The 11,310-nt window shown below is 41.3% G+C and overlaps 1 long non-coding RNA gene across 1 annotated transcript; it reads left to right on the forward strand.

Moving 5' to 3' along the window:
* Positions 1-1,590: 1,590 nt before the first annotated feature.
* Positions 1,591-5,679, forward strand: LOC135083258 (uncharacterized). Its single transcript, XR_010259555.1, has 4 exons — positions 1,591-1,849; positions 2,008-2,198; positions 2,277-2,438; positions 5,445-5,679. It is a non-coding gene; the product is annotated as an uncharacterized LOC135083258 (long non-coding RNA).
* The last annotated feature ends 5,631 nt before the right edge of the window (positions 5,680-11,310 follow it).

The raw sequence follows: 11,310 nt of genomic DNA on the forward strand, positions 1-11,310 counted from the left end.
ACATTCCAAGCGAATTAATCCATAGGGTCGTGCCTCTCAACACTTAGGTATTCAACGACCGCACCGTACGCAGGCAATTTACCCTGAATTATTAAAAACAACCCAAATTCGAAGTTCAGTCAAAGTCGAAACGGTCATTTACAATTTAGTAGCATTATAGACGTATACCCATTGGGGATGCCGGGGACTACGCTGTGAGTGAACACTTACATTATAAATGAGGGACAGAGCGAGAGGATTGTCAACTTGGTCGTGGCACGAGAGCGAAAGGGACGGAGACACGCAGTATGAATTTAAACTGTGCCTGACTTCAGACTTTCGTATGCGTCTAACTTTATAATTGTTCGGATTGAATTATTCTCTGGAGAAGTGCATGTGATGAATAGAACATGAGCCTTTTCTCGTATATCTGGTGAAATCTTTACCATTAGGTATCATTTCATTTCCTATGCTTGAGATTGCTTGAGCAGCAGGAAGGCGCTGGATGCCATTTTGGAAATCATTGGGGGAGGCATATGTTCACTGTTCAGCATTGGACGTCCTATGGCTGAAATGATGATGATGATGATGATGATGATGATAATTTTAAATTGAATTAAGTTTTGAACTTCGTTTAAAAATTAGACGGGCATACTTGGTTTAACTGACAGACCGACATCGCTGAAAGAGCGGACTGAGGGTAGTTTTAAAATAATATTAGTATTTTTGGCGGTATTTCTAACTGACAATCACAAGTTCACAACTGGCGTTGTTGCAGTGCAATGAGGATCAGTACTGTTGTAGAAAATGCAATAAAACTAGTATCTACGTTAATCTTTAAGACATAAGAAAGATATATCTTTTTGAATTATCCAAATCGGACCATTACTTACGAAGATATTAAGTAATAAACATAGGCCGTTTTTGCCGCTAAAAGTCAACGTACGCAGGGCCGCGTGACGTCACTATATCCGAATCGAGCGCAGCCGGCGTACTATTGGGATGGAAAATATTTTTTTCCAGCTAAACTATCAGTTTTAGAAAAAAACTTTTAATAACATTTATTCATTAAAATAGAATAGAATAGAATAGAATAGAATAATTTTTATTTGAAAGAAAGACATACAAGCAGGAAAAACATAGATACACAATGAAGGAGATACACAAATTAATGTACAGATAGCTGCTTGTGCCCCTCTGACAAAAAGGCACCCGCTCAGCATACATCAAGACCGCGCCAGGGCTTGTCTCGAAACTGATTTTCAGCGGGGGCCCTCTGTTGTCAGCAGGGGGGCGCAATGTACAGGAAAAGAAGAAGAAAAACAGGGCAATCATACAAGAGTAAACAAACAAAAAACACCATAACAATTAAATTTACATTGAAATTCAATTCCATTAAAATTAGATTTTAATTATTCAATGACATAACCAAAACATTTATTTAAAATTAAAATTAAATTATTGACTTTTAAACATTCAAATTAAAAATTAATGATTACCCAATTAAATCAAAACACATTTCAATATAATGAAAATTAAAATAAGAATTAAAATAATAATAAAAAGAAAAAAAAATACAAATTACAATAATTAAATTAAAGAACACCATTATTTACATGTGGCCATAACCATAAAGTCACAAGTTAGTTATGCAATGTCAATGCCAGAAAAAAGATTGAAAGAGTAAAAAAAAAAAAAAAAAAAAGAACTGTCAGTGGATCGACATGTGCACGACCTGTGAGAAATTGCCACGTAAATTATTAAATGTGAGCAGATTTATGAAATTTGCTTGAGAAATGAGTGCCAAATATTAAAACTATATTAGGAGCAATCCGATCCGCAGCACTACAATCGTAATACGTAACAGAAGGTGAGTGCCTAACATCACGCATCGTAAATCAATCAACAATCATTTATGTAATCATGCATTATACAATTAAAATAAGGGAAATTAATAAGAAATTACCATCAATAACATTAACATTTAACATGAGCAAAGGATAACCTACAATAAATTTACAATTTCAGAACAAAAAAGAATATACTGAGTACCCACATACAAACAATAGCAAAAGAAATAAAATAAAATAAAATAAAAACCATGTCCAAAACTAACGGTGCCAAATAATTGAGGACCGCACACTAGGAGTTGGAGAAATTCAGATGTGGCTAGTGGTGGAAGTGGACCCGCCCCCAGGCATGCCGTGCGTACATTTAAGGTAGGATTTTTCAATGACCTTTTGTAAAATAATAAGGTGTTTTTTAAGTTTATTTCTAAAGGTGGTTTTTACTTGTAGGGCACGCAAAGGAGGAGGCAGGTCATTCCAACATTTAGAAGCAGCAAACCTGAAGGAGCCTCTAAAAGCCGCAGTATGATGTTTGGGAGTGTTAAAGACATGGGTACATTCTCTTCTGGGATATCGGCTCAGCTCACGTGCCCACTCCAGCTTCGAGAAAAGGTACTTTGGCTTGGCCTTACTCAGAATACCAAACATCATAGTAGCGAGATGAAGCTTCCTACGCGCATCCATCTTCAACATGTCTCCAGCATTGAGGAATGGCGTAACATGTGTACGAGGTGGAATCGTGAAACAAAACCTAGCGCAGGCATTTTGCACTCTTTGAATAAGTTTAGCTGATTTTGTCAAAATACATGGACCATAAACAGTATCGCAGTAGTTAAACTTGCTGAGAACCAGTGATTCGCAAAGAGCAATTCGAATCTTCTCACTTAAATATGGTCTTAGTTTGTATAGAAGTTTCAAACGGTAAAAACTACTTCTAGCACAATCAATGATGTGGTTTTCAAATTTCAAATGGCAATCCATGGCCAATCCCAGATTTTTCACTTTATCAACTCTAACAATAGGCTGACCCACAATATTTAAAGTAGTATCATCAAATCTGGCAATGTTCTTGGGAGTACCCATTACAATGAATTGGGATTTTTTAGGATTAAGAGTTAGACAATTCAGTAAGCACCAAGTATTTATGTTATTTAGATCTTGGTTAATTTTATTGACAGCATTCACTTGGTCGGCAGGGGCAAACGGCAGATACAGCTGCAAGTCATCAGCATATAAGTGATATTGACAATTCTTTATGCTATGTACGATGTCAGCACTGTACAAAATGTACAGAATTGGGCCCAAAATAGAACCTTGGGGCACACCACGAGAGACTGTACTCAGCTGCGAGCGCAATAGAGTGCCATCAGTCTGTTTCAGCTCAACATATTGACTACGCTGAGTTAAATAGCTATGAAACCATTTAACGGATCTGCTATCGAAACCATAGTATTTTAGTTTGGATGAGAGAAGAGATGTATTGATTGAGTCAAATGCCCGAGAGAAATCAAGCAATGTCAAAATTGTAACCATGCCACGGTCCTGTCCAGCCAGTATGTTGTCAACCACGTCTGCCAGTGCAGTGGCCGTTCCATAACCCTTCCGAAACCCAGACTGACATTGTGGAAGTATATCACAGTCCTCAAGGTATCGAGTGACTTGGTTGCACACTATCCTCTCAAGAATTTTAGAAAGGCATGGCAGGATGCTAATAGGCCTTAGTTCCTCCACCGAGTTTGGATGGCTTGTTTTAGGAATAGGTCTCACAATCGATATTTTCCAATTCTCAGGGAATGTGCTGTCTAGTATAGACTGGTTGACCATCGCAGTTATGGCTTTAAGGGAGTAGGGTAAGGTTAGCCGGAGCATGTCCAAAGATAGGCCATCATGCCCCCGGGCATTCGACTTCAATCCTCTGATGGTCTTAAGAACCATCTCCTCACTGACTGTGTGTAGAGAAAAAGTAGCTGCATTGTTATGCCTGTGAAACTCAAAGTAGGTCAGTTGAGAAATTGATACTTTATCCTCACCTGGCACTTTTTGAAAATGTGCATTGATAAGATCAGGATTGTTAAACATAGAGGGAATATCAGGTAGGTTCCCATTATCTGGCAGTACCGTGCGTTTCAAGTTCCTCCAAAGTTTTTTTGGGTTACTTAGGTTATTGTTGACATGTGCATTGAAGAAACAAGACTTCTCACGTTCAATGGCCCCCAGAACCAGATGTCTCATTGTTTTGTAACTGTCCCTGAGGCTAGCAGTTTTCAACTTCCTATATCGCTTGCTATAAGCATCCCTAACACGAATCATCTTTTTGATAGTGTCTGTTATCCATGGATGTGGTGGGTGTCTGAATTTGCGCGACCTCACAGGGGCATGGAGATCCATCATACCAATGACACAACCGGTAAAAGATGTTACAAGCTCATTTACATTACTTAGACGTAAGAGGTTGCTCCAATCAATCAAACTGAGGTCTCGCTCAAGGTGCTCCAATACAATATCCTTGTAAGGCCTATAGGTGACCCAAAGAGGCCTCGCTTTCTCCTTTTTCATTTTGAACTCGGCCAGAAGTAATGCGTGACTACCCAGGTCTGGGGAGTGTCTCACAACAACCCGGTGTGCCCGCAAGTCCGTACAGATTAAGTCAATTAGTGTGCTGCTGTGATCTGTAAAATGGGTTGGCTCAGTTATCAACTGATTGAGGTTCAGGCCGCGTATACACTGCTCGAGATCTCTACTCCTGCCACTAGTAGTATCAAGCAGGTTAATGTTGAAGTCTCCCATAACTATAAGTCCGTCCGCCCCAGCGAAACAAGCAACAGATTCTGTCAGTGCCTCAAGGAACACGTCAGGATCAAGCCAAGGAGGTCTATAGGCCGTGCCGATGACTATAACCTTACTCAGTAGACGCACGGAGATCCACATCTGCTCCACCAATATTGCAGAGCAAGGATGGGTACACACCTTTACATTTAGACCTTTCCGTATGTAGAACCCTACACCACCTCCCCGGCCACCCCTTATGTGATCTGGTCTAGGGACGTGCCTTAGTCTATAGCCGGCCAGTTTAGGTGCCCTGTCCTCCTCGCCAGTCCTCAGCCATGTCTCATTAATGGCTATTATGTCAGGAGACAAGTCATCCACCGCCACAATCAGCTCCTCATGCTTGGTGCTCAAAGACCCAGCATTAAAAAAACCCACCAATAAATTATCTAACCCCAGGCCTGTGAGAAATGCGAGTTATATAAAAACCAGATAATGTTAGAGGTGCAATGATTATTAAACATGTCAAAGGATATTATCATTAGTGCATTCATATTAATAAATTGTAATAAATTCGATTTGTGAGAAATTGATAAGATCATAATGTAATAATAATTGTAAACCAATAAAATAGAGTCAATGTCAATGTATTGATAGCAATGTAATGGCAGCAATAATAATAACAAAATTATACAGTTAATATAGAACCAACAGCTGTGTTCAATTGAGTTAATGCTCTGACTACCTGACAAACAAATCCACTTCATTACACAGGTGAGCAGATATACAGGAATTTGATATACTTTATAAAAAAATTGACAAAAATTAATTAATATTATGTGTACATTGCAGAGAGCCGCTAGTCATTGTGCTGCGAGGCCGAACACCCTACCAATGTCGTCCATCGAACGCAGCTGAAAGACCTGGGAACCGTCACCTCTGCGCGCGAAGATGCGTCCCCTCCTCGTCCAGGAGTACTTCCACTGGAGGCGGCGGCACTCCTCGCGCACCCTGTGGAAGAGCTGACGGTTGGAGCGCGTCAGGCGCTCATTCACGAAGACCCGACGCCCGCCCTCCGCCGCGACGCCACGCCGCACGCGCGCCGCCTGCAGCAGCTCGTCGCGCAGCTGGCGGCGCGCCAGGCGGACCACGACGCGGCGCGGCCTGGCGCCGCCCGACTCGCCCAGCGGCGCGCCCACTCGCTCCGCGAACACCACGTCGCGCCCCTCCATGGACACGCCGAAGCGGCTGGCCAGCGCGAGGACACTGTGGAGGACGGTTTCCCCCTTCTCCTCCGGGAGGTGACCGATTTCGAGGTCAGAGATTAGTGCCTCCTGGTCCCGCTCGTTGAGCTCCAGTTTGAGCTCAGCTATGGTCCTCTCCATCCGCTGGACGGTTTCCGACCCGGGCCCCGGGCCGGCCTGCGCCTGTTGCCGATCCGCAGCGTCCAGCCTCTGCTCGATGTCCACCAGGCGCCCGTCGACAGTGTCCGCCCTCTGTTCGATCTTCACGACTCTGTCGGTCAGCTCAGATATCTCCGACTTCATCGTGTCAATCTGCGCTCTCAAACATCTAAATTCGTCGTGCATCTCTTCGCGAAGTTGCCGAATCTCCATGAAGAGGGCCTGTACATCGGACACCTCCAGCGTCATGTTGTGCGCAGTATCATCAAGGCTCCGCCGCGCGCCCCGCTCCAGCATGGAGGCGTCGAGGCTGCCAGGGCTAAAGGTGGTGGCAACCCTGCGCATCGTGACGCCTTCTGCGGCGGCCCTGACTGGCGTGTCAGAGTTGTCCCTCTTCGGCTGCTTGCTTACACACGTCACACATCTCCACGCGGCCCTCCGCTCATCCACCAGAGTACCGTGGAATCGTAAAATAAAGTAACCCATCGATCAGTAATTTTTAAAAATAAAAATTGTGAAAAATAAGTATCGCTATGTCCAAAGACCACATTTTCATAGGATTCGATGGAATGCGGAGACGCGGTTGGGGTGAGTGTAACTTTATGATTGTATTGAACATAATAATACATAATATGAGTTCTAATAACCAGTTTCTGGCCTAGGGGGGGGGGGGGGGGCTAAGTAATACCCAGCTTTTAGCCTGGGGGAGGGGCAAGCCTTACCCAGCTTCTGGCCTTGGTGGGAGGGGGGGATAGGCAAGTCATACCCAGTTTCTGGCCTGGGGGGGGGTTAAGTCATACCCAACTTCTGGCCGAGGGGGAGTCATACCTAGCTTATGCTTATGGACTGGGGGGAGGGGCTAGCCTTACCCAGCTTTAGGCCTGAGGGGAGGGGGGATCAAGTTATAACCAGTTTCTGGTTCTGGCCTAGGGGGGGGGGGGGGGGGGGTAAGTCATACCCAGCTTATGCTTATGGGCTGGGGGGAGGGGCTAGCCTTACCCAGTTTCTGGCCTGGGGGAGGGGGGGGGGGGTCAAGTCATACCCAGTTTCTGGCCTGGGAGGGGGGGTAAATGTTACCCAACTTCTGGCCGAGGGGGAAGTCATGCCCAGTTTATGACCAGGGGAGAGGAGGGGGGCGGGGGAGTCATACCCAGCTTCTAGGCTAAGATTATATAATTTCCAGGAGGGAGCAGCTGTCCTTTTCTGCAGCAGCTGGCCCGCCCATGGGAACGGCGAATAGATAGGTACAGTAGGCGCGCGAGTTCATGTCCATCGGCACTACCGCATTCCTCAGGATGGACATGAACTCGCGCGCCTACGGTACGTAGGTTAAACTCAGAAAAACTAAATAACAGGTAGGTATTGCGTGTACATCGAAATGATCTTCATAGCAATGTCTTGCTTGTAGCCTAGGCAATCTGCCTCAGCTATACCTTATTGTCAGAAGTAAATAAATTAATACTTATACATTTTTATATTTTACTTGGAAGAAGATATGACTAACAACACTTATGAACACTTTATTTGAATAAATCGCCAAATATACCACCGCGGAGACCTCAATCGCGTCTCCGCGTTCCATTGAATCGTATGAGCGTATGGATTTTTTGCGATATTTTTCACAATTTATATTTTTTTAAATTACCTATCGATAGCTTACTTTATTCTGATGAATAAATGTCATTACAAGTTTTTCTCTAAAACTGACAGTTTGGCTAGAAAAAAATATTTTCTATCCACGCAGTACGCCGGCAGCGTTCGGATCGGATATAGTGACGTCATCGTTCCCGCGCCGGGCGGTCAGTGAACTTTTTTAGTAATTTGGCCATAACTTCGTCAATTTTTGTCGTAGAACAAACATTTTTGGACTGTATATTAAGGATTTCTTAGCCCTATAAATCTGCATTCACAGCTAAAAATCGAAATGATCCTCATTACTATCATGTTTAGAAAAGATCGATACTATTATAATAACACAATTAACTCAAGTTTGTTTTATGTATCTCTTTGAAGACTTGACTTGCTTTATAAGCAGGTAGTAGGTACTTTTAATATGACCATAGCGCAGCAGTTAATTACACAAACTCCGAATTCACCAGTTTAAGACTTAAAACATCTCAGTAACAATTAAACACATGCCCAAAGTAAATTGTAAGCAAAAAGGGAACACTTCGCACCCCTCATACAACTTCAAAAACTTTCCTCGCAAATGTGGCTACAAGATGGCGCCTAAAACCTTTGTTTTGGCGCGAAATGGCGCGAGAAATCCTTGATTCCCGCCTTTGGGCAGTATGACAACTCCTTGCTGTCACAATCCCAAAAATTCCGCGGGAAAAAGATACGTTTCCACATTTTGAACTCTAAGACGTGGTAATAAAGACGTTTAGAATGTATTTTTTTAAATTTTAGGTGCATTTTAATCTGTGGTTTCTTGTACAAAAGACTGATTGTGGCAACGGAAACCCCGTGAGCAGCTTGACTCCTTTGTAGTCTATGGTATATCCTGAAAGCAGATTGTTGATTTTTCTGCATTTATTTATGTGCCTCAAAAGGCCTTTGTTTTCAAAATTGGCGAATCAAATAAAATTGACGAAAAGAAAACTTAACGAACCACAATTTGAAATCTTTGTGAAAACCATACTATTCTGTGGAATTTTGGGAAGAAAAACATACAATAAAGCACCGTTTCTTTTTGGGGCAATCAGGTTGACTAGAGGAACTAAGAACAATGCTGTTTTTCTATTCATGATCCTCGCAATTGCCAGAAAATCATGAGCTACAGATTTATAAAGACCAGCTCTTTAGTCCTACATAATCATGGGGGAATTCTACAGTTTGGTTATGATATTGCATGTTGAAAATTAGTCCATAAAATAAGATTTATTTAAAGCAAATACTATTGTTCTAAATTATAGTAAGACGGCTCGCATATAATTGATTCTTATTAACAGTAAACGGGACTATTCCCACCTCTCTTTCAAACAAAACCATTGTAGTGGTATCTAAAATCTGGCATAGTTTCATGGTTCTTGGGAAAAAATCAATGGAAGACCTTAAAAGCTCCCCAGCTCATTCCTCATCCGAGGCAACTCCAAAAATCAGATCCTCGCAGACAGGTTGAATAATAAAATAGAGATGCGAAGTAAACAGTCGATAATAACTCTCGCGCCGGAGCCCAGTACTAAATCCAGTACATTTCGGTTAATATTTTATACGCGAGACGATGTACGGAGCGCGCAGCGGTGAATTATGGAATAGTGATGCGCGTTTCATCGATAGTTTCGGTTTAAGCGTGAATAGTCTATTTGTAACGCATTTATGCGAGCTGGGTTGGCAATAGATAGGGTTGTGGAATGAATTAGTTTGAAGCAGGTATAAAGTGTTAAAATATTACAACTGCTTTTTTAAATAATCCGTCCGTAAACGATGAAATGTAAACGTCTCGAATCTCCTATTTTTTTTTCTCTCATGCCCTATCACTGACAGAGTTGTAACACAAATTATTATTTCGATCTTTGTAATTATCATTTAAAAACGATTGATTTGTAAATTATGAGCTCATCTAAACTTCGTGCAAGTACATTAAGTGTTTGATTTATTATAGCGAAAGAAAGTTGAATCATCCTAATCCATAACTACATATTATTATGTAACTTATCAATAACAATGTAGACAGAATAGGTCTCCTAGTAGCCTTCACAACACTGATGTCTTTGTTTTATTACAAGTTATTAATATTCAAAGCTCTCAGCCTCATGTGTGCAGAGATGATTCAACACTATCGATCGTTACGCGTCGCCGAAGGTATCGATAAATATTTAATGAGCTAGGAACATCACTATTCAGCCTGCGTTGGGGACAATTAGCTGTGTGGTGATATTTATTTAAGACGGTAGTTTATTATTCGACTTCCTTCTGGGGTGGATTTTTGTATATTACTTAAATACACAAAGAAAACTCAGCAATAATATACCCAGATAATGCAACAATGTTTAGATAATTTAGTACTTTGTACTAGAAATATTCATGTTGACTTATTTTAAAAGTAGTCCACCGTTGTCAGATATTAAATTTGTGTTATAATTATTTCCAAAACGTCCTGTAAAATGTATTTTTAATAATTTTCATTTAGGTACCCACCCTGTCGTCTTCTATAAATAAAATAAAAATAAAGACTAACATCTAAAAGCCCTAAGTTGACAGCAAACTGCCACCCTATTTAATAGGCCGTAACAACCGAACGTGTGGTTATCGACATGTCGTAAACTATCGACAAACCGGCGTACATCGATAAACAATTAGCCCCTCACTGCGATCGTAAACCCGCCATGAATAACTGGAGGGGGTGCTTCGGAATTATGACGTCATCACTGGCCGCTGCGACGCGGACACAAAACAGAATAAAACCCGTCATACTCGTACCACTCGTACCATTAACTACACCACAGCACCGGTTGGAATTCGTCACACTTTTGTAATTTTCATACAATGAAAAGAAATTCGTCATAAACGTGATTAGGTTAATTTTAAATTGTACGGGGAAAAAATCTGGCAAATTAGAAGAACAAAATTGATGACTTACCCATCACTCCAAACGCCCGATTACTCAAATGTTCCTCAATTTCCTGCTTTGTCCAGAGTGCAGCTGCAGCGACCAAGCATTACCTGTAATAAAGTATAATTTAGTCAACATTTTATTTTCATAACTATTATGTCTTTGCCTAATAAGAAAATTTATTAAAATTTTAAAATGACAAAGTTTAAAAAAATCTATCTTCATATAAATTTATACTGATAGAACGCCCGTTATACACACTCACATCGCATATTCGTATCTCATACAAAAAGCATCAAATTAAAATAAACAAAATCAAAAATATTTATTCAGTTTTTAGACCACAAGTGGCATCACATCAATCTACCATAAAATTGCACGCAGGAAGATTTAATGAATGCTGCTGACAACGCCACTCTTGTAGCGGAGTTTTGGGCAGTTTTGGCAGAAGAACCACAAAATGTTATTCAATCCATAGCCTCTAATTGTTCAAACTGTCTATTCGGCACTTTATTTCACTGCACATTCACTATCGATAAAAATCCCGAAATAATACTTGAATACTGTCCCGAAATAAAACAGCGATACCACTACTACCGCTGAGCGCGTCAAACTGAACGCCCAACGTAAAGTGAATGGCAATTTGCAACTATAAAAACGAACTACCCGCAATCTTTTTACTATACTGGCCAGTGAAAATGGAAGGAAGGATATAAGTTTACCCTCATTTCAGAATAATATTCATTCCCAATATCAATAA

This window comes from Ostrinia nubilalis, chromosome 23 (genome assembly GCF_963855985.1).
Source record: "Ostrinia nubilalis chromosome 23, ilOstNubi1.1, whole genome shotgun sequence".
Taxonomy (NCBI): Eukaryota; Metazoa; Arthropoda; class Insecta; order Lepidoptera; family Crambidae; genus Ostrinia; species Ostrinia nubilalis.